General features: G+C 37.8%; 1 protein-coding gene across 7 annotated transcripts in view; it reads right to left on the bottom strand.

The window, feature by feature from the left end:
* ndst2a (N-deacetylase/N-sulfotransferase (heparan glucosaminyl) 2a) overlaps nucleotides 1-25,480 on the bottom strand; it is a 137,971-nt gene that overhangs the window by 97,568 nt on the left and 14,923 nt on the right. For 3 of the 7 annotated variants that reach the window (XM_067386138.1, XM_067386135.1, XM_067386136.1), the window contains exon 2: nucleotides 16,870-16,974. The exons of 2 other annotated variants lie outside the window; for them this stretch is intronic. The gene's annotated coding sequence lies outside the window, so the exon portion shown is untranslated. The remainder of the gene's footprint in view (nucleotides 1-16,869; nucleotides 16,975-25,480) is intronic. 2 more of the 7 variants (XM_067386140.1, XM_067386141.1) reach the window with 1 other exon arrangement.

Here is a 25,480-nt window from a genome sequence, read left to right as displayed (position 1 = left end):
GGCCCAGCCCTGCTTCTTACCACAGTAACGTTAATACAACTTTAATACATCAGCTCATCCATGAACATGATATCTGTCTAAGTCCCTTCAGATTGCTTTCCATTGGCTGTGGAGATAAGAACAACAACTCCCACGATTCCACGCTCATTCGTGGCGTCAAACTACACCTTTGTTATTGTTTTAAAGAGGAGACCTCTAACGGTGAAACTTGCATACTGTGCCTTTATAATAACACTGATATTTTACCCATTTTCAAGAGTACATCGCTTCTCTTCATGCTAAACCTATGCTGCCATTCCTAAATTGTTGTGAATGTGCAACCATGGTTCATTGATAATACGTGCCTATGGTGAGATTTCTGCAAAATATTACGTTGCGGATCAAGTGCAATGCTGTACCAGATGAGCTACCGAGCAAGTTTACCTCTTCAGAAAAGCCAAACATTGAACAGAGTTAAAAAACAAATAAACAATGTAATGTAATCATTTACATGTACTAAGGTAAAAGGGTTTTGAGGTCAAGTTTTGTGAAAGGAACAGTGCAAAAACAAGCCTTTTTAAACTTAATCTGCTCCTGTAACCATAATTTGCGTGAAAAGGAATTAAAGTCATTGCCGTTTTACTGTCACTAGTGTTAATTTCAGATGGAAACTGGAGTGAAATGTATAGGTAAGTTTTTGGAGTTTTGCAAAAAATGTGGGGGCACATTTTTCCAATAAGCCTAGGTTGTGAATGTAAGTTTGAAAACTTATGAGCAAATCTGAATCAACAAAGGCCCGGTTTAACAAACAGAGCTTAGTCTAAGCCAGCATAAGGCCTTAGTTCAATTGGGAAATTTAAGTATCTTTTATAAACATACACTAGAAAAAAAAACATTACTGCTGTACATTACATCTTGAGATTAAACAATGGCGATTACATATTTTAATATATGTCAGTATAAGTTGCTTTCAGTTAAAACATCTCAAACATGCATTTTAGTCTAAGACTAGCTTAAGCCTTGTCTGTAAAACCAGGGATATGTTGCATAATATGCAGCATTAGGAGAGAAAGAACTTCTTTCATATGCAAACAAAATGGCATTATACCTGAAATGTACCCAAAAGACTAAACCAAAAGCTTGTGAATCAGAACTGCAATGAATCAGGAACTCTTCATCATTACCCAGCACTAGTGGACATATGCATTTCTGGCTAGCTTTTAATGTGTTTGCAATTATCAGATCATAAGCAGTTAGTGATCAGATCAGCAGAGATCAGGTCTAAACATGGCCTCGGTGGAAGTCCACATCATCTGCACTAGTAAAAGAACAGTCATGTCAAGTTAAAGGTTAAACCATTTAAGCCATAGAGAGAATTTTTCAGCTGCAAAAGAAAAAGTGAGAAAAAAACTGTCGGAAGCTTTTCATCTCTTTTACACACTTATTTCAGGTCACAATCAATATAGATTTCGGGCAATTAAACATTTGACTCACATCTGAGCTTAACAAAAGCAAGATAAAGGCATGTGAATGAGAGAAATACCAAGAGTGTTGCTGAAATGGATAAAGGACATTAGGAGCATCAAACTAGAGGCATAAGGATATGGCTGAAAGGTAAAAAAAAAAGAAAACAGTTACAGCAGGCAGCACAGCTGAGAGGCTGCCTTACTCAAGTAAAGGAACAAACATTTAAATAAATAAAAAACATGAACGTCTCTTCAAGCCGAAAGGTCTTGGTTTTCAAATGGAATCTCATTACTTGGCACTCCAGGCGGCAGGAAAACTATTAACACAACAGCTGGATTTAGACAGAGGGGAGCAAGACCACGAGGGAGAGACTGAGCGGGGGCCAGGAAAAGAAAAAGTGAGCTGAATAGACATGTCAGAGTAGCAGGGGGGAATAAAAACGTGATGTGAGCACGGATGACAGAAGGGGAAGCGAGGGATGTAGAGCGAGAGTGTGAGAGACACAATAACTTTAAACCTTTCACCTATTCCACAATAAGACAAGTCGCAACATGCCAGGAAATGAGCTACAGCAGAGGGGGAGATTATAAATGAATAAGGACTTAAATTCGGGTATTCATCATACAAATATATCATCTGGCTACAGAAGACAACGAATATAAAACACAACCACATTTTTAATGCTTTTCTGTCACTTTCAGGCTCTCTACAGCCTGGATCCCCATTCACTTTCATTAAATGGAGAAGAATGACTAGTACATTAAACATTTCTCCTTTTGTGTCTCATGGAAAAAAGACATAAGAGTTTAAAAATAATATGGGTGAATAAATGATGACAGCATTGTTATTTTTGGGTGAATACCCCAGTTTACTGAACTGACAGCAATTAAAAGAAAAGTGAAAACTGAAAGAATCAGAGTCTATAATACATCAAGTCAAAATTCTCAACAGACCCATAGAGCTTTTACTAACAAAGTGGAAATGGCCCAAGATTAGTTAACAGACGCTCTTTATGAAAAGCAAATTACAAGTCGGCCAACACAAACCACAAGTACAATCTCTCTGAAGCACAAGCACCCTGCTCCATGAGATAATTGTGAGAAGGATTTTGAATTCAATGACTCTCTGGACTGCATCAAGCCACAACCTTCGTGTAAACATATTCTTAATCAATAGGTGACCACCACCCCGAGCACTCATGAAAAAGCAGAAGCCTTGACGAGATTTACTACGCAGCGGAAGTGCTGTCCATAAGACTCAAGCAGAGTCGCTCTCTATAAACCCCTCTGTTTAATTTGGTCATTCTGAAGCCCTTATCTTTAACACGCAGTCAGCAATAAGTGACAATGTCTTTTCCAGCTGTGTAAAGCGAGTAGGAAATGTCCTCAGGGAGACAAAAACAGTCTCAAATATGAGCTCCTGCCAAGTTTCCTCCCTTTCAGCTTTTATTATAGCATAGAGGCAGAGAGAGGGAGAGAGAGAGAGAGAGAAAGAGGAAGTCTAGCAGCATTACATAAATGCTTCCCGAAACCTGCGACTCATCTCAAGAGTTCTGTAAGAAATAAATACTAGCATTGACTGCATTTTCAGGTACAAACTGACACACATGCACACTTAAAGGCACAATATGTATGATTTTTGCAGTAAAATATCCAAAAACCACCATGCCACCAGTGTTATATATTTTGTTCAGTTGAGTACTTATAGTATCCCAAATGTTTCCAACCATTTGTAATTCGTGAAAAAATCATCGCAATTTTAACCAAGAATACGGTGTCCAGGAGTCGCCTATCAGTGGTGTCATATCCGCGTTACCCTCGGTTTCCAGTTTTTATTTTGTAGAAACCATGGAAACGCCAAAGACACTTTAATATATTACATGTTTTATTACATAAAGGAACAACAGTTTGGTTACATAGACAGAAAACCAATTATTGTTATATAGCTCAACACATTTAGTTATATTGTTTAAATCTAGCATTCTTAAATTTTCCGAGAGTACCATGCTTTTACCATGCCTCAGAGAAAAACACTATTTTGTCAAGCTAAGTAATTAAAGTAGCATTTTCTCTATCATACAATATGTTTTAAAAATTAATTCCATGCCATTTATCTACACAAGCCACTCAGCAAATCGATCTAGATTACTAAAGTGTGCAACAAGTGTCTCACAGCAGCCACCAAGCGAACGCACAGTGTAACGCTATAACATTATTTTCAACACAGTCAAATGTATCTAATATGATAAACTGCACTGTGTTACCTCATACGCTTGCTCGGAAGAAGTGAAAGCAGTCATCTGCGGCATAATAAAAGTTACGCTGCTCGAGCCGCGTGTCGCGCTCGTCTCTCATTAGCAATCGCTTCGGCGGCTTTGCTCGGCTCCAACAGCACTCGGTCCAGCTCTGCTTCATACTACAGTAACGTTAATAATCTCATCCCATTAATATGATTTCTGCCTGAGTCCCATCCTGATTCTTTTCAACTGGCTGTGAGGTAAAGACGACATATCCAAAGATCTCCCACTCTGCGTCATCAAGCTACGCCTTTGTTTTGAATAGGCCGACCTCTAGCAGCGAAAATCGACATATTGTAGCTTTAAAACAGTTTGACACTTACATTTACATATACAAGCAGAGAAAAATAAATGTCACATCATTCAGTCATTGATCTGCAAGTAAATAGGTGCTTGAGAAGCTGATGCCATTAAGACATTAAATATATTTTATGCCTTAACACACACTTGAAGATAAAGGTAAATATTTATCTGCATAGACCAGCTGCTTTGAGCATGCATGTATGCCATAAATCAATACAATAAAATCATGCAGGACAAAGTGGATAAACTTTTGTAAGCAAATTCATCTTTATATGTCTTAAACCTCTACATTAGAATAGGAATGAAGTTGTGTCATCTAAGAGCTTAACAGTAGGGCTGCACGATTAATCGCATGCTATTCTCACGCGCATTTCGTCAGTAAAGCCGGTTCCCTGATTACCGCTAAATCGCCATCACCTGCTTTCAAATGAAGCGGCATTTAATAGACAGAGCCGTAGATCACTGAAAAGCCACGCAATATCGCGTTCATATCGCAGATGAATCGCCTGCGATAATGAACGCGATATTGCGTGGCTTGTCTGTGAACTACGGCTCTGTCTATTAAAAGGCGCTCCGTTTAAAAGCAGGTGATGGCGATTTAGCGGTAATCAGGGAACCGGCTTTACTGACGAAATGCGCGTGAGAATAGCATGCGATTAATCGTGCAGCCCTACTTAACAGTTATATTAAAATGTCCTAACACAAGCATATGTTCTTATTTTTTCTAACACTAGAGACACTGTTTCAAAAAACCTTTAAGGTTTTGCACAAACATTTGTATTAAGGTTTATCTACCAGCAACTAAGAAATGTGAATATTAAATGTGTATGCATTGTGAGTAATGATGGTACTACTTCTGTAAAGTTAGAAAGGAGTTAAAACAAACAAACAAAAAAACACTGCTCAGCATTTTCACTGTCATCAAATCTTTCCACCATGTGTACCAATCGGGTGTGCCTCATACGTCCTGAAAAGTGAAGCTGCGGGCTCTTTGATCGCCCCCTGGAGGCTGGATTCAGGTACAGGTCATAAACCCTGCCCGCTCAATGCAGACGAAAGAGTCTTAAGTTAAAACATAAAAATAAATTATGCTTCAAATAAAATTTTCCGAAAGATGGTTTTGGTCATTTAAGGTAGTTGTTATCACGCTGATTTATATTCAATGGTTCGTTTTTGTGATAAGTTTGATTTTAGCTAGCAATTTGGTGCTATAGAAACGGGGCGTGTCGTCGTGATTCACAGTTGATTGACAGCTTCTCTGAGGACTGTCGGAGCTTCGAGGGGAGATTGAAGATAAATAACTATTAATTTTCAATTTCTGTGTTATTTCACACCGACAAAATGAGCTATTCAGCAGTAAACTGTACTAACTGACCTACAGGATCTGACGGATATCTGAGCTTTTCTCGGTAACGTTAAATGTGGACTTCATAAGCTAATTAATAAACGTTATTAGTTAAGATAACACGCCTAACGTTAGCCATGACGGAAAAAAAGCAGGTGGTCGTTATCTGGCAGTTATAATTATTTTTATGGGTATAAAATAATAATTAGCAGGATAAAACTAATGATAGCCTACTCTAATTAATTATAGAGCACTGTCTACAGCAATTGATCTCCTGTAACGTTAGTTTAAACATTTTATTTAAAATGGCAGGACCGTTTCTGACATTTTAGAGTTTCTAGAGGCATATTATATTGAGTTCATCTACTGAATTTGCAGTTTCAAAAATATTATTGCTCTTGAAACAGAATAGCCTATTATTTTATAGGTAGAATTTTAAATTAGGCAAAATTCGTTGATTATTTGTAAGGAAAATATCAGCGGACTGCAAGCGTACTTCTGTAAAGTTAGGTATAATTTATATAGCCTATTTAAAATACATCAATGATGACGCAGCCGTCTGGGTGGAAGTTTGATACCGCGACTACGCCTCCGGGCTCCACTGACGAGTCTTTCTGCGCATGCCCAGGTTCCAAACTTTTTTTTTTTTTTGACGTTTTTGCATAACGTGTCAGCGCCCATCGGCTTCCGTTTTGGCTTCAGTTCAATACAATGGAAGGAAGCGGCGTTGCGTCGTCCATCTTTTTTTACAGTCTATGGTACCAATGTTTTACTAATGTTCGTGTTTGTCTTTTTCGGTCTTTGTCTTCTGGCTACTGACATTTTCTGCATCTTTGGCTATAGGAGGTACTGATTCTCCCACTGTCTCCACTGGTAAAGCATGATAATAAGTGAATTACATTGTCTAATATTCTCTATTCGCATCACTAATGGGGGCAGTTGAGGCCTAATGGTTAGAGAGTCAGACTTGTAACCCGAAGGTCACGAGTCTCAGTACTGGCAGGAAATATAGGTGGTGTAACAGTGTTCTCTTCCACTTACCCACATGATAATAAGAGCATTCCACTGGTGAGCAAGGCACCTAACCCCCAATAACTCCCCGGGTAAAAATAAATTTTTACGCCTCAGTAAAATGGCTGCCCACTGCTTTGGGTGTGTGTTCAATACTCACTGCTGTGTGTGTGCACTTGGATATGTGAAATGCAGAGCACAGATTCTGAGTATGGGACACCACAAAACCAAACACAACTTTACTACTAGTGTATCTTCAGAGGTGGCAGCCAATGAAAGTGTTCATTTAAGATTCAAAAGGGTGCTCATAACCATCCACATTGTGGTCACTTATTGCATGGATCTAAATGGCATTAGGCCATGGCACATGGCAGGGAGCAACATTTGAGACAGGGACAGAGAGGTTAGTGTGGAAGGACATAGAGGACAGGACACAGGAATGGTCTTTTAAGATGGCTGAAGCAAGAGTGTTACACATTGTGCGCCATCTTAACCTTCTCCTGTATAATCTCCTACAGTAAACCCTACTGCTGGTTCATGGCCAGCCTCAGAGACAGTGAATCCTTGGCATATTGGCAGAACCTGGAAAACTCTGCCTCACTGAAACAGTGGGGCACCAAGCTCCAGCGTCACGACGCCTCCAGTAGAGCCATTTTGAATTTCGACCATATGGACTATCCTTTTCATTTCAGCTTCTTGACTCTGCAGATGCCGGTCTGCTCAACACTCTGCAGCGCATGGGCTGAGATCAGAGCTTGTTACAGATGGTTTGAATTTAATAATTAACTGATTAGATGCTACGAACCATGAATTATTAGGCTTTTTTAATGCCGGAACAGAATCTTGGTTTAAAGTAGGCGGCAGGGCTAATGTGAGAGGAGGTCAGAGTGTGATTAGGTCCTTGAGAAAAGAAACAGAGAGGTGGGAAACAGGGTTATTACAGTTAACTAAAACTAAAACCATTAAAACAAAAACATTTTTGTAGCTTGAATTAAAACATTAACTGAAATTAAATAAAATAAAATATTAAAAATACTTAAACTTATTTGGGCTAGTTGGCAAGTTACCAAATTTATCATTTTTATTCAATTGAGTATATCAAGGTAAACTAATGAAAACTAGAAAAAAAACTAAATATTTTATTTATTTATTTATTTTTAAAAGAGGACAATGCACATTAATTAACACAAGAAAAAAGTCTATTATGTAAATGTGCCAGATTTAGCCATTCTGGCTAATTTTCATCTGCAGTCCCTGGCAGGTTGATGGTAAACACACACACAAAAACAAAAAAATGCATACAAAACCAAAAACAAACAAGGAACCACTATTTATGAAGACATATTTGATTATCCAATAACCACCCTTTTATCATTTTAGAGAAAGAAGCAAGAGATGTAATATTTCTTAGTTCTATGGGTATAGTATAGAATAGATATATTCAACCTGAATCACTTAATCATTAGCTGCAGGGATCTGAATGTCACGAACTTTCTTAAAGTACTCCCATCCATTTTATTATTCTGTGTCTTATTTCTAACCCACTATATCCCTCTACATTTCGTCATGATTCATTAATGAGCAGGATTTTTCTCGCCATGATGCAGGATCTGCCCGCCTACTCGCTAAAGGGCCTGATCATGAGTCAGGTCAGAGCGTTAAACCCCACTTAAGCCCAGTGGACGGCAGGCAAGGTGTAGAAGCCTTCTCAGGACTGAAGTGCACTTGACTGGAGAACAGGGGCATGGAGACCAGGAAAGCATTGCAAAAAAGCTGCAAAAAGCCAGGCGAGAGAAAATGTGTGTGAGCTAAAGAGAAAGATTAGGGCACAGAGCGACAGGGAGAGGGATGGATGAAAGTGACATGAACACAGTGGTGTGAAGCAGTCTGGGAAGAGTTGGGGGATAGTACCGAGACTTAAGGTAAAAAAGAACAAAATGAGGGAATGATAAGAGACTGAGATTTAGCCCCTTAAAAAAAAAAAAAAAAAAAAAAAAGCCACAGGCAATGCTCTTCTTGGCAGATTGTCCAGAGTCAGGGCTCATTCAGTGAGCAAAGTCTATAGCTATTAGCAAGACATTAGGAGACTTAGGATCAGGTTCTTTTCACAGCGATCCTGTATCTTCCAAGATATTCAGGGGGAAAAAAAGGATTGGTTGGGGTCAGAATACCAATGAATGGGCAGGACCGGAGCATGATATGAGAACACTGGCAGTTGGATGCCTGGAAATGAAGTACAATACAATAACATGAATGAAGAAGAAAGCGTGAAAGAGCTAAAGAGAGATTGAGGGACAGAAAGAGGGAAAATGTAACAGCAATAAAAGAAAACATTCACTCTTTGAGGGCAAGTCTAGTCTTGTGAAACAATCCATCCCCGTCACTCTATCGATGGCAGTGCTGTGAGCCTGCTGTAATCTGCTCTGTGTTTGAGACAGCTACACCTCTTTCCCTCATATAAACAGACTCCAGGAAGTGTGATTGAGAATGTGCAGAACCGTGGTCATGGTGACAAAGCTGTTGTCATGGTAATGAAGAGGTCAGGGTCTGGATGTTAGAGGTTAAAATCCTTATATTTGTATTGGGTTGAGATGAATGTTTTGCCTATACAGCAGTTTTCCACAAGTCTGTTGAGAAAACCAGAGATAGTATGAACTCCAGGTGACATGCTATGGCCACGTTCACACTGTCAGTTTTTGGGATTGACAACCGCATTTACTTACAGGTGTGAGTCTTGAAATGTCCTGTTCACACAGCAACTTAAGAGTCTTGAATACTGTCTGTATGAACGTGCAATGGGAGTCAAGCCTGTATTTTCTAACCAGGAACTAGGGTTGAACGATTAATCGCATTTGCGATAATATCGCGAAATAACAATACAATTTTTTTTAACCACAAAGGCTGCGCTTACATGCTCGTCACGTGACACGCGAGAGTAAAGCAGTCTGCAGAGGAAGCATCAACTTGGCACAATACCCATATGCCTGGCCACAGTTTATGTTTAATAGGGATGTCCAGATCCGATTACGTGATCGGAAATCGGGCCCGATCACGTGGTTTCAGACTCGATCGGAATCGGACGTTACCTCCCGATCAGGACTCGGATATATATGTAGGGATATATATGTTAGGGGTGCAACAGTTCTCCACTTACGGTTCGGTATGCACTTGCACCATGGTCCATCTCGAATGATGACACATTTATTGGTTAATATGGTTAGTGTGAAATAGCATCGTGGAAAACAGACAGACAGAGTTCAGATAATGCATGTTTCAGTCGATGAATGCGCAAAACGTTACAACAACAATAATAAGAAAGCGTGGACAAAACAGTAACTCTTTGTAAACAGTTCACTGCGAGTGACGTATGCTCTAATGTCCAGTCATTTACGCCGTCATCACCCGGGTGTTGATACAGGTGAGACCTGAACAGCACATGTTTCTATCTGTGTTTAAACTAACTCATTTAAGCCTTGCTGATTTAAACCTTCAAGAACAAGGTGCGAAAGAGAACTTGCGCGCGCTGTGAGAAGATTTGTGTGCGCTCATCAGAAGAGCGCGCACGCTTATTTCAGACAGCGCGCAAATACTGAGTTCTCTTTCAAGTCTTGCGCTTCAGTGGACAAATTCATACAAAAATTATGTCAACATGCCCGTCTTAGCGAGTATCCTAGCAAACATAGTCGGTTATGTTTTAAGTGAACATATATTAGTCGAGAAAGACAGCGCATGTGGAACAGTATATGTACTGGATCGTGTGTGTCTTAAAGGGAAAACAACTATTCCTGCTGCCTGTATTTAATGTTAAATCAAACAACAAATAAAGAAATCATTCACTGCTCTTGACTGAATAGTTTTTGTAACTTCAATTATGATTAATCTTTATTTTATACAGTAAAGATGCAGTGATATTTTATATTTGATTACTTTATCCATTTTCTGTACTTGAAAACTACTGTTAGATACCTGAAAAGCACTGTTCCTGGATCTGTTTTTTCGCTCTTCTTTATTCTTTTTTATGTATTATAGAAGTATCGGATCGGGACTCTGTATCGGTAGATACTCAAAATCAAATGACTTGGACTCGAGGGCAAAAAAAACGTGATCGGGACATCCCTAATGTTTAGTCTATCTAATATTATGTTGGTCATACTATACAATAGAGATGGGAGAAAGATTCTCTCTCTAAACGATTCTGGATCTATTCTGAGCTTAGTTTTCAAACCACAGATGTGCGATGGCGCTGCGTGTGCTTTAGAAACGTATTCTGCTTGCTTTCAACTGCACACACACCACTTATAAAATAATCTTTAATAAAGTTCATAAAGGTTGAAGAAGCGAATTACAAGGGCATTCGTGGGCTTCGTTGCACAGGATGCACTGTGAGAAACACATGCTTTGCTTACGCTTGCAGTCCGCTGATATTTTCCTTACAAATAATCAACGAATTTTGCCTTAGTTATTTTGTTACATCAAATTCAAATGCTGACTTGCTCACGCGTGTGGCTGTGCGCGATTCCATTTAAGTGGTTAAATGTACTTGAATTTCAAAATGCTTTTATGATGTGAAATTAATGTAAACAGTCATCTTAAGGGATCAAACAGACAGGACAAACTACATCTTCCATTTCAAAAGAGATCTGTGCATTAGTGTGAATGCAGCTTATTAGATATCCCGCTCTCTATGATGTCATCATAATAAATCAACAGTAAAGCTGAGAAAGAGAGACATCACAAACAGCTCTTGAAAGGAAAATCTTCAGATACTCTTAAATACTGAAAGCACTCTTTGTTTATTGCCTGTAATATGTTTTTTTCCCCCCGGTTTCACAGACAAGGCTTAAACCTAGTCCCAGACTAAAATAAATATATAAGCCGTCTTAATTGAAAGCAACTTGCACAAACATGTCTTAAAATATATCTGTGCCATTGTTTTGTCTCAAGATGCACACCAGTAATGTTTTTTTCTAAGGCACGTTTATAAAAGCTATTTAGATGTCCTAATTAAACTAAGGCCTAATCCTGGTTTAATCTAAGCCCTGTCTTATATTAGTTTATTTAAAATTCGTAACATGCAGTTAATGAAATTTGTTCATGTGTAATTATTTAAAAAATTGCTTAAAATTGCATATGTAATTAAATAATTAAAAAAAGTTTTATTAATAAGACAAGATCAAGAATCGCAATGTTGGTAAAAATAATCGCAATAAGATTATCTTCCAAAATCGTTCAGCCCTACCAGTAACCACAACAACAGTGACCAAAGCCTTATCCCTTTTGACATGACAAGAAAACAATCGAGGCCATCATCAAAACTTCATTAACCGACAGCAGATTCAGTGTAACGTGCTATCCAGAGTTTTAACTGTTGCATTTGCATCTCACATCCTTTACAGCGTCTCGCGTATGACACAGCATTTGAATTGCACATAGAAACACAAAACTGATGGGAGCCGCTCCGGTGGAGAACAGTGACTGGATCTAACACCTCAAGATGATGCATAGCTCAAGTCTTCGTCACTGTAAGTTACCAAAAGTGAAACCACAGACGAAACCCCTTAGATGTAGGGTTGTGTACCGAACTCTGTAGTATTCGGTCAGTGTCCTCAAAAGTACTGAGTACAGTAGTGCAGATTCACATTAAATCAATCAGTGTCAAATTCCGGTACCTGTGAAATCATCTGGGCTTGAAAGGTACACTTGAAACACGCTTACTCCAGTCCGTATATGATCTATGATCTGCGTTTCAAGCGTTGTTAATCTCATCACAGCGCTCTGCGCGGAAACTGCTCTCATGCACGCTCTGCATGTTGTAACACAAAATATTGCCACAGTCATATTTTCAAAGTGTTGTAGTCAAACTCCAGCTGACAGCATTGTGGGGAAAATGAAAAACAGTAGTTATGTGTTATTGTGCTGAGGAAACACTCACGGCACACGTGTCCGAATGCAACGCTGGACCACAGAGTTGAAAAACAGCCCGAGAAACGCTCTTTCATGACATCTGAATTCTCTGCTGTAATGCAATCTCATGCATACTACAGCACACACATAACAGTTCATTTTGTGTAGTGTGTAAAATTACTAAATTAAAAAAAAAAATTTAATTGAGAGGTTTGGACTTTTTTTTTTCTCACTGAAATAAATGTTATTATACAGAGAGTAATGTCTCGAAAAAAGGTACCATTGGATACCGGCATCGAATTTAAGGTACCGATACCGGTACCGGTTAAAATATGAACAGTACCCAACCCTACTTAGAAGAGCGGCTCTCTTGCACTGTATGGCGTGACAGACAACTAGTTGTCCAATACGGTTCCTTTCACAAAGAATGCGGTTGTGAGTTCGGAATATTTCCGGATGTGAGTTTGGTTATAGAATGAGGTTGTCACTTAAGTAAATAACCGTACTGTGTGTGAACGTAACCGTATTAAGGACTCAAATACAGGAATGACAACTGTATTCTGCTGCTGTGTTAATTTGGAATATGACTAACTTAAACTAGAGCTGCAAGATTCTGGATAAAATGAAAATCATGATAAAAAAAAAAAAGGGGGGTTAAATTGATCTTTTCTGGTTTGCTTTAAACTGGGATAGCAAAAAAACAAAACAAAAAGGAAAAATACATTCTTCTAACATTCTTCTAACAGAAAAAAAACCACACACAACCTTTAAAATTTAGGCCATTTAAATACTCAAGCAGCATGAAATTGGTCTCCAAGTTACCATCCCATAATGTTCAGCAGGGGCATGGCTCTTGTAATGGTGTCTCTACGCGTGCAGACTTGTCAGCGCTGGAATGCAGCCACAAAGCCCTGTGCTGCCACAACCTCTTACAGCTGGAGCGGTCACCATAGACACAGCAGGGTCACAGTGAGGTCAGCAGGTTAAAAAACACAAAACCTCACTAACTACATCAAGACACGCAAGGCGAAAATCACAGTGGCGCTTCCCTCTTGGACCTGAACTCAAAGCGACAACACAAGCAAGGAACGGAGAGAGAAATCATGTGTAAAAAAAAAAAAAAAAAAAAAAAATTCCAAGGAGGCGGCGCTCATGCACAATTCCTCTGAGGTGCTGTAAAAAAGCCAGAGGGCCTGAACCAACACACACATGAAAAATGACTTGGCATGAGAACAGCATAAAAACGGCTGCGGTCTCCTGCTCTCATGCTTGGTGACCTCCATACTGAGCCACTGTAGGCAACTAATCAGCAAGCTGCCAGCAGGCTGTGCTACAATCAGTATTTTGATACATCGTGACACTTTTCAATAATGTACATATTGTGTCATAATCATATATAGTGCATGTCATCCAGACTAGAGCTATCAAACTCATTTCAGGTTGAGGGCCAGGTAGAGGAAAAAATATGCGGGCCAAATTACTTTGTTAAAAAGTGGTGTGCGTACACATACTGAATAAAGCTTTTTCAGGGTAATGAATTTAGCAATCAATCAATGTTTCCTCTAAGCTGCTCGTGTACGTGGCGGTGTACTTTTGAAGTTATTCCCACACAGAACAGGCTGCACAGAAGCTTGCTCAAATTTGTCAGAGAAAAAAAAAAAAAGTTCAAAATGAACCAGAGCTAAATGAACAATGCTTTTTGCCCATTTTTGCTGCATGCCCATTGATTATGATTTTTTTTTTTTTTTTTTGTATGGACTTAAATTAATCATTTCCACAGAAGATTTTTTTTTTATGACAGATTTAATTCAAGAACAGTAGAAATTCATAGTCTCACATAACTTCAGAGACACAATGAAAATGTACCAAAATTATTTACTGAACAATGTTAATTTGTTTGTCCTAAATAAAAGGATCCAAGGAGACATTTACAAGAAAAATGCACCAAAATTTCATCTACCAAAAGTTTTCAGCCAAAACTGCTATTTTCGGTTTCGGGCTGAAATCAGTGACTGAAACATACATTTATTTATCTTCTCCGCTGTCACGTTTTGACCGTGTTTGCCGTGACCATAGTGACCATGTTTCTACTAGAGTAGAAACAATTCTGTTATTAAAAAGTTTATATAAAAACTGCCTATGTGCAATTTAAATGTTTGTACAACTCAGTTTTAGCTATTTGAGTGTTGATTAATAATTAATTATTAAAACATATTTAACAACAAAGACCTACTTTTTATTTGTGCATGTACTCCTAAATAAATTTTACAGTTCAAATCTATTTTTATACGCAAATGCGAGTAAAATGCTTGCACCGTTGAGCCCTGAAAGACAAATTGTAGTTTTGTTTTGTTTTTTAAAGTCTGCTGTTGGCGAAAAAAGAAAAGGAAGAGTGAATGGAAAAGCCCTGCAAGCTGACAAACAATGTTAAAAGCAGGGAGGCAGATTGGATGGAGGGATTTGTGACAGACCCCCGGTGTGTGACTCACAACAGGAGGAGAGCCCTTATGTTTCCTTTTGACATCCAGTGCCACCTATTTAATCTTATTTTCTTCAAATGTGGAAAAGAACAGATGATGAATTCAATTGAACACCATTATTCTTCTCAGTATAACACCACTGCCATAACACACACACACACACACACACACACACACACACACACACACACACACACTCTCTTCAGTGTGGCACACACCTGCTGGCATAAAGGCCAGTACAGACGGACTTCCTACTGAGAGCCAACAGAAGGGGGTGGCGGAAAAAAAAAGCAATCTCTTCCTTGCAGTGCCTGGCCATCAACAATTAGAACAAGAACTTAGATCTCAAACAGCGCCGCTGGTATATGAAATATTTTGTATAATAGTATATGATACATTTTTCCAGAGCACAGTACATTACACAAAACTTCAACTAGACTGTGACCTCAGAAGTCTCTGAATAAGCCTGTGTTTCTGTATGTTCATCTGCTTACATTATGCATGCAGTGACCTCAACAATATAAGCATATGCATGTTTGTTTGGATTGTGCACTTTAATTTGTTTGTGGCAAGGTCTTTCTCTTTTTAAAGTTCAAAACCAAAAGATAGCTAGCTCCTAGGGCTGGTTGACAGCAAAAAATAAATGCAAATCTCTATATTTTTCTGTCTTTTGACAACATTCAATAATTTTTTTTCTCTGAAATGGATAAAAATAAGATGATTTTCCCTTCAAATGCAGGTACCATCATTAGTTTAAAACAATCAAGGCATGCTTTAAAAACACAAACTTTATAAAGCATGCCTTGATTTTTAAAACTAATGATGCTACCTCAATTTGAAAGGAAAATCAAGCTCTAATTATCTTTAATATTTAATTATTCAAGATGCCCATAAATATAAAAAATACATACAAATTTCTGGAGTTACAACAGGCCTTCAAGCAAAGGAAACAAGACTTCACCTGTGAGTCATCCAGGCTGATGTATAAATGGTTGACTACACAAACAGAATGACAGCAGTGTCACACTGCTACCTCCGTGTCATGTCTGTGACAGCTGCACAGACGTCCAGCAGTTGGCCTGAAAACATAGATGAACTCAACTGAGAGAAAGAGGGAGTGGCTTTAGGATAGGGAAGGCTTAGTTATTTCTAATATAAAAAGGTAGAGAGAAGAGTCCTCTAATTGGAGATTCTAGCCAAAATCTTTAAACAATGGCGCCTCAAAACAGCAAGCACTAAGGGTTTCGATTTGAGAGAGAAGAGTGCTTGCCAAGACGGCACCCTGCTGGGTAAAAGGAGAGCCAGCAAGTGACTGATCCCACAATAGGCAATAAGAAGTGACAAAAGAACCATTTGGTACCACTGACACTACATGACACTCCAATATGGAGGATTAATGTTTTGATGATCCATGCATCCAAAGCCTTCCTTCATCCCGAACAATGGAGATTTTGTCCTAGTATGGTCTCAAAAAGACATGCTAGTTCAAATGTGTCCATTCAAAAGACATGCACAATATTTTCACATAGCAATAAGCTTTACAATCTAAATGAAATCTTAAACACAAGTATGATGAATTCTCAACTTTTTATAAAAGCCATGAATTCTGCTACAGCCTGGTTGAGTGAGTACATTAAGCTCAGAGACATGTGGGAAAAGTTAAACAATTCCTTAGACAATCCTATACATTTACTATCCTATATACGGGTCATTGACGAATACGGTTTTTAAAAAACATAATGGAGATTTAACTAATTTTGAAGTTTTATTAAGTGTTAATGAGATGATGTGGTTTTTATAAATCAATGAACACTCGTTTTGTCATATTTTACAAGATGGACAAAATGTCACCAAAAAAGTCATTTGGTTTAACCAAAATTTCAGTTTTACCGAATGACACTTTTAGTTATACTGAATGACGATATTTTTTTAAACAATGCTAACAGGCTGATATCTAGCTAGCTAAAAGGTCAATCAAACATTTTATATTTAGTGTAAGTTTGTAAAATATTACAAGGCCTTTGGACAAAAAAAAATGAACCGTCACGTCATTGACCCATACTTTATATGTATAGAAAACCCACCTGAGGCTGAATTTCTCACAATTAAAGATGTACATCATGGGCTGTGAAATGCAGAGACTCCGGAAGAACATAGGTTTCCATAGTTAAATGGTCAGGAGCAGCAACCTATTAAAACAAGAGACGCTTCTTAGTGACACTTGATCTTCGGTCACTATATACATGACAAAGAATTTTTGTAGTTTTCTTGTATTGTTTCTTCCAAACAGTGTTGTACTTAGCATGCAACATTTGTTCTAGCTACCTGTCTTGGAAATTGCCACTTATGTGATAAGAGCACAAGCTAAGAACACGAATGCAACTTCTGTCACTGAAGACTTGAATAATTGTGTCAAGTTTTCTGAGTAAGCATTGTTAAATTAAAACAAACAAAAACAAACAAACAAAATATGTAACTCAAGAAAAAAAGTTGAATACAATTACTTTAGAAAAAATTAGAAAGCTTGTGATTACTGAGTTTGTAATTATTTTTTATGGCATTTGGAGGCATTAGGCACTCATTTTGTTTTTGTTTTCAGATCAACATGTAGCAATCAATTTAATTTCAAAGAAGTGAATCTTTTTTAGGTTTTGCAAAGGATTGTAGAAAGGAAACAGCCCAAGCTAACCACAGTGACAAGACTTGTGTCTGATAGTGCAAAAACAAATTAAACTCAATTAAATCCCATGCTTTGTGATTTTTTTTTTTTTTTAATAAATTTGTCAAACTTTTAGCACCTTGAATTATTGTCATAATTGGCTCTTGGAACATTTTCAAATCACCTGGCAAAACCCTGTTTGTGGTAGAGTGTAAACAAAATGCATGCCACATAATGCCAACAATTACTCACTCGTCAAGTGCAATTAAAACATGGGTTTAAGGGATTAATAATCATGATCTTAATCAATCCAAATAAAGCAGGTGACATCTGATGATAGTCACACAGCACAACTAGACCATCAATCAAATATTAAAGAGGGGTGATGCAAATAAAGACAAGTTTCATGAAGACAACATAGCACAGAAAACAAGAATTTTTCTTATTGTCATTCTCCACAACCTTGAATCTACAATTATACAGTGCTCATTAATACAAGAGCTCATTAAACTTGGAAATGTATGCTTCAACTCTCAACATCAGAGAACAGCAGTCTCTACAGGTGCACAATCTGTAAATGTAAATCATGCCAAAAAAGCCCAGAGTCTGAATTGTGGTCCCCGCTCACCTCACTATCTGCACACATACACACAAATTAGACTCTGTTCAATGAGCACTCTGCATTTCTATAGGAGCCCAGCAAGTCCCATTTGTTTACATGGCACTAATTAAGTGTGCTTAAATGGAGGAGCAAAAGTGCCAACAATGAGCCCCTGTGTTGGGAATGAGGGAACATCTCAGGTTCTGTTCGTCAGTCCTACATAACACATCACAGCCATTATAAAATCATAAACAGTTAACATGAGAGCAAAAATGACCGTTGTGAACAATTCATTGGTAGGGTTAAATTGGGGAAGATGCTCTACTTAAGCAATAACAGGATTATAATGAATCATCCAAATTATTAAGGGATATAAGTGGGAACATTTGCTTATTTAGTTATAGCATAAAACCTAAAATTATGAGAGGATGCATTCTTGTTCCACTATACTGGGGTAAGTTTATCCCTGCTGTCATCTGATTTTTGCAGAATGTTAAATGAGATATATTTTTTAATTAATACTTAATACTTAAATTCAGCAAGGTTGCATTCAATGATCCCCCTTTACACCAAAACAGTGTTGTCAAAAGTACAGACCGCGATACCAAGACTAGGGATGGGCATTCTTCCAAAATATTGTATTCGAATATTTGGGCTCGTAAAAAACGAATATTCGAATATTCGACCTCTCGGTTAAATGAGGTTAAACGAGAAAGACGTTATTGTTTTATATTCATCGAAATTTTGTAACCATTTCTGAACAAGCTTACGATTAGGCAATATACACAACAAGCTTACATTATGTCTTAAGTTTTTCTTTTAGTTCAAAGCATTAAACAATATGTGTAAACAGAAAATATTAAGAACAACAGCATTTAATCTCAAGCAGCGGGAGGAAAAGCAGCAGGAAAAATACTAATAAAGCAGACAGCACCAGTTATTGTACAAAACGTACATAATACACTCGAATCAGTATATGGTTATCGTGTTTATATTGTTTCACATGTTCATGTTGAGAAAAACAATAATATCCACATGCTCGGGTGAGAAAACGAGCCGTGCTGACAGACGTTGCAGAGACACAAAGATAATAATAGCCTAGTACATAACTGTGTGCTAAGCTAAGTTTCTAACAGTAGCACTTTGTTTTCGGTTCGTAAATATATCTCCCTCGACGAAACTTAAAGGAAGCATACGTCTCAAAATCATTTTGCTATCAGATAAGTTATCAGCTCACTCGCGGATAACTTACAGCTGCGCTTACCTGTCGTGAATGCAGTGATGGACAGCTGTCTTTTCTCACTCGATGGGTATTTAGATTTCATGTGCTTTCTCATTATGGTGTTGATAATACGATAACTCTGTTACATTAATTAATTTGATCAAAAGTAATTCCATTTTGTAAGATCATTTTCATCTAAGTAATTCCAAACTTTGCGAGGCAGACGAAAACATATGTGACGATCAAATAAAATAAACTTGTTAAACACGCTCCACAGCGCCGCTGGTGCATTTAGTTATAACTGCGAGTTTTAGTGCGTAGGATTTATCATGGATTCACTGCATTTACGGCCAGCAAAGCAACATAGTAAAATTCGAATAGTATTTTTATTTTTCGAATATTAATTACAGAACGAATATTCGAATATTCGACTATTTGTGCACATCCCTAACCAAGACAGTACTGAAATTTTAAAAATGTGAACTGAGCGCTGTTAAGCAGATTTGTAAACACCTGATTGGCAATTGTGTTGATGCGCTCATCAGATATGTCTGTGATTGGCTTCAATGATCAAAGCTTCAAAAACATGTTGTAAATGGACATCAAATACGCTCCTCACCGAGCGCTTACACAGATACACACGGGAGTGTTTGAAAGTAGAACTTTCAAACGGTTCCACTCGCAAACACTTCCACGGTACTTTCAAACGCTCCCTTACGTTGATCATTGTAGCCAATCACAGACATATCTGATGAGTGTGTGAACACAAAGGCCAATCAGAGGTGTTTACGAATCCGCTCATCAGCGCTCAAAGCATCACATTTTTAAAATTTCAGTACCGACTTGTATCACGGTCAGTACTTCTGACAACACTACATTAAGGATCTCACTTTTATTTTTTACTTTCAAATAAAAGCAATATGTGTTACCATACAAATGTAAATGAATTACTAATAACTGTGTCCACAAATAGACATAAAACATGTAATATCCAACATAAAATTAATTCACAGAGCACTATTTATTATCTTATAGATAGATAAAAAGTCCAGATTAACAAGCATATAAGCATTCAATAAGTGGGAATAAAACTAAAGATGGGGAGGAAACATCTTACTCTTTTTATTCCAAAAAAAAAAAAATACAACTTACTCCGCCTCTGACTTTTCTGTTCAGCTGACATTAACAAGCTCTTTCATTTTTTCAACCTCTAACCATATACAGGCCACTTTTAACAAACATTTCGCAGTGGATAAAAATCGAGTCTTGCTACCATTTTTCTGAAAAGTGTCACATTACGCAAGTAAAATGCATTATGAGTGCCATTTCTGGTATACTTAATCTAGCTGAGCAGTAAAGGGAACAATACATCTGTCCTTGTTATCTTTTTATAGCACAAAAACTTTAATCATGTCAAGACTGTTTATAGTGGACAGAGCAAAGGTTTCATTTTTGAATGATAAGGATCTTAAACAGTCAAACATGGTACGAGTGCTTCACTTCATTTGCAATGCAACAGAAGTTGAGCAGTTAATTCTGCCAGGAGGCATTGAGACAGTATCTTGTCATTGGCTAAAAGCATTTCTCATCTCATCCATCTGCCAACTGGAATTTCTGCTCGTGTTTGGTGATAATCCAGAGCAAGAAGCAGAACTCCTTCCAAATGATATCTTTGTGCAAGGCACAAAATATAATCATTTTACCAAAAGACTATAAGCAGGGCATGAGTCGACATTGGCTTAAATACCAAAACAGACGAAAAGGGAAATGAAAAACCTGCAGCGTCTAAATTACGCACACAGCGTGAAGGGACACAAAAACGGTGGAGGATTTTCTCAGAGGAGTGGCTAATTCTTGCACACAAATGCTTGTTTTTGTGCTTCTGATGGCAGTGTAATAAAACATGCATGCAGCTCAACAGAGAAGAAGAGGCCAGTAAACAGAGAAGCTCATCACGCTTCTCTCCCTCCTGTGGAGTGCTGTGAGGGAGAAAGAGAGCGAGACGGAGAGAGAGAGCATAAGTGGGAGAGCGAGCTGTGACTGCTTGTTGCAGATCCTGCTGTTTATCCGGCAGCCTGCCTCCACACTGCGCTCATTCAGTCTGAAACAAAGCCCGATCAGCCAAGAGGCTCTGCTAGGACACGCACTATAAAACAGGAACACCAGAGAGAAGAACAGAGATGGACGTAGAAAGCAAAGGACAGAAAGGACTACAGTACAGAGAAAAAAAAAAAAGAAAAAAAAAAGGAGACACTGTACCTAAACAGCTCTGAAATAAACAAGCAGTGAAAACGACAGAAAAACCATATGCAACATTCTAAAAAATGTTTCAACAGCAAGTACACTGAGTCACACTGAGTCATGCCAGCTAAAGCGAGTGCGTTTGCTTGGCCCAAACACCTGATGTTGTATGGAAGTCTCAGGGGATGTGTGCTGTCATTGGCTATGGAAGGACCTCCAAACTGAGCACCGGCCCAGCAGGGCCATATATTTTATGTGAAAAGAATATATGAAGTTATTTGACAACAACATGGGGCACTAATAGATTACCAGTACACTAAACAGCCTTATGTGGCCAATATGGCTTAATTTTAATTTTAATAGAGCAAATAAACAATAAATTTGCTTATCGGCAACAGGTATCGGCCAATTTTTTCTCTCTCTCTCTCTTTCTCTTTTTTTTTTTTATATATATAAATCAGATGGTCATAATGTGATCAGTCAGGGCTGTTAAAGGTACAATTTGTGATATTTTTTTCCGCTAGAGGTCGCTAGAAGCCTATTCAAAACAAAGGCGTAGTTTGATGACGTAAAGTTTTAGAGTGGAAACTTGGGACATGTGGTCTCCATCTCAACGGACGGTGCAAAAGAATAGGGATTGGAGTCTGGAAGAACTCATGTTCGTTTATGCGATTATTAACGTTACTGTAGTATGAAGCAGAGCAGGACCGAGTGTTGTGGGAGCTGAACGAGGAGCTGGAGCGATTGATCAACACACGCCTGTTACGGGGGACAGCTTTTTTCCCGTAAAGCTGTCCTGTCGACAAGGACAGCTTTACGGGAGCTGTCCTTGTCGACAGAACCAGCGGCAGATGGTAAACAGTAATTATGTTCCATAAATAATTAACACAATCCACCATAAAACGTGCAAGAAGTAAATAAGGAACTGCTTGAAGCAAGCTAGTGGTTTGCTGGACGCTAGACTCTACTTCCGCATTTGTCCACGGCACTGTTGTCATGTGGTTTCTACGTCAGTAAAGGCGGTAACAAAGGTAACTGCGTCATTGACAGGCGACTGCACTGCCCCGTGTCACTGTTTAGAATGGGAATTTTCTCATGATTTACAAGTAGTTGAAAACATTAGAGATATTGTTAGTAATCAGCTGGACAAAATATATAACACTAGCCTAGTGGTTTTTGGATATTTTACTGCAAAAATTTTACAAATTGTACCTTTAAGTAAAATAATACAAATTTCTGTGAAGACATCAAATGTCTTTTGTCATGTATGAAGTATGTTTTGTGTTTTTGAATTTTATGGCAATTCTTAATTAAATTAACTGTGCCCATACAAATAATTACACTTTGGGGGGCACGAGTGCTCCTAAACAAATTAACACTGAGCCCTGTATCAAAGTTTTAGGAATATGAAAACAGAGTTTACAAGCAGTCTGTCTTTAATGAGGCTAAATGAAGTCAACAGATGTATTCTCACATTCCTGAGAACAGCAACTGAAAAAACTGTTAAAAAGACTGACAGTAATCCAAGGGTTTACAGTCATCTGTGTGTGTTCTGCAAGCCATTACCATTCAAAAGTCTCTTGGTCTTAAAGAGGTAAGCCACCTGTTCTTAACGCACATGTTCCCTTGACATTCCGTCAAATCCCAAATGATGAAATAGGCAGTTCCTTTATGTGCAGACAATGAGTATGAATTTTTCTCTGGGATTTTAAGCAATTCCATTACAGCTCAAAGCCAGACTGGAAAATAAAACTGCTCAACTTCACTTTTTTTAAAACTAGCAATCAAAACTAAACCAGGCCATCCTGTTTACTGTGCGGGAACATGCTGCGATTCCTTCAAGTGTGTTCCAAAAGTTGCATACAGTGATTGAAGCTTGTGGTAGTTAAGTGTCATAAAACTCCATTTCAGCACAGGTTACCACCTCTCTACAGTGCGTGCATAATTATTAAGTTAATATTCTGATCATATTTTTTTTTTCCAAGCACATTTTACCAATTCCAAACCACATCAATATCAATAACTACTATTAATTTTGTATTTAATCATTTATAAGTGAAATATAATTGTTCATGAAGCCTGGAAGTGAAAAACGCCTTATAATTATTAAGCAGGTTATCTTTTACAGATAAATTGAGCCAAAAAAGAGATTTAGCTCAGACTGAAAAGTCAAAAATTATTAAATGCCCATGAGAAGGCTGCAATACTAATGCAATACTAGAAATTGCAAAGTTAAGGCATGACCATTGGACAGTAAAATGCTCATTGGGACAGCAGGGTCAGACAAAAAAAAGGTGGAGAAGAAAAGACACATGTTAACGGCAAAATAATTAAGAATTAAGGTGAAGAATTAAGTGTCCATCAGGAACCCTTTAGTCTCCAGCGCCACCATTTTCCAGTCTCCAGAAGTGCAAGGTGTCAGGTTCTAAGAGACTTAGGTTAGATTAAGAATCCTAAAAAATGACCCCCACTTAATTTTTATTTATTTATTCAGTATGTAATAAGAATCACATACTGAAGTGTAGTAAAATACATGAAGATTTTTGTATAGGCTTTATAGACAGACAGACAGATTGAGATGAACTCTTGAAGGACCAGTACCACATCCTCTTGTACCACTGTTTGAAGAATTTATCTTCCAGAATCTGGCTGTAAGTTTTGGAAGATCATTTTTAATCCATCTCTGCAAGACTTTTCAGGATAGGAGATGAACTAAAAATGAAAAGAAAATTGAAATATAAAAAATATGATCAGAATATCAACTTGCATAATAATTATGCATGCATTGCATGAATGTAGTAACTTATGTAATAAACATTTGTTGCACAACTTGCGCACAAACATTTAAAAAAAATGGATTGAAAGCCCTATGGCTTTGTCAGCATCACCACGCAAACAGTACAAACACATACTAAGGTATGACCACACTACCACGCAACAAACCACACTAAGGCTGCGTTTACACTGGCACAAAAAATCTTTTGCTCAATTTTTTGCTCACATCTGAAAAACTGCGTGCACGCTGCGGGTGCACACATGCATGCACGCACGCACAATAATCGATCATTTTGACCCATACAACGTATTGTTGGCTATTGCTACAAATATACCCGTGCGACTTATGACTGGTTTTGTGGTCCAGGGTCATATATATGTAATCTTACCTGCTACTTTATTTCACTTCAGAATTATAGATCTAATGACCGTAGATAAAATAATGCAAATTACCCTTAATTTTCCAGTCTATATTCATTCAGTCAGATTTTGCGCTGCAAAACATCCATGACACTATAACTTATCCTTTCTGGCAGGTAATCATGGCCACCTGACGTGAAATATATAAATAATTTTAATAGCACGGCCATTCAAAACCCGAGGGTCTACCATGTACATGTAAAACTATCAATGAAAATCATTTTGGGGTGGGAAGTAATGTAAACACAGATATCAGATACCAGTCACATCTAAAGTGAATGTAAACACACTGGCCAAAAAATAAAAAAAATAAAAAATCAGATACGGTCAAAAGATCGGATCTGTGCATTAAGACTTGCAGTGTAAATGCAGCCTGACAAATCAAGTTCTTGCTGGTCAAATGGAAAAGGGCATGCCTTCTAATGAAAAAAAAAAAAAAAAAAATCTCAAAACTAAATCAACCACTTTTTACTTAATATGAGGGCTGCACAATATATCGTTTTAGCATGTCAGTTTAGACATTCAAGCGATTATAAACCATTTGCTTATGGCTTAAATCTTAATAAATCTTAATTAAACAACAAAATACAAAGAGAAAATCACTTTTGAATCTTTAACAAATATAAATTGTAAAAATACAGTGAATACTGTTATTTTACATTTGATTATTGAATTGCTGTACCTTACTGTTAGACATACCTAAAAGAAGAAAGCACTATTTCCCATTTCATTTTTCCATACAAAATCACACAAATCATTCTAGAATGATTAATTCTT

This window comes from Chanodichthys erythropterus, chromosome 5 (assembly GCF_024489055.1).
Source record: "Chanodichthys erythropterus isolate Z2021 chromosome 5, ASM2448905v1, whole genome shotgun sequence".
Taxonomy (NCBI): domain Eukaryota; kingdom Metazoa; phylum Chordata; class Actinopteri; order Cypriniformes; family Xenocyprididae; genus Chanodichthys; species Chanodichthys erythropterus.
This window is presented reverse-complemented; position numbering and strand designations above follow the sequence as displayed.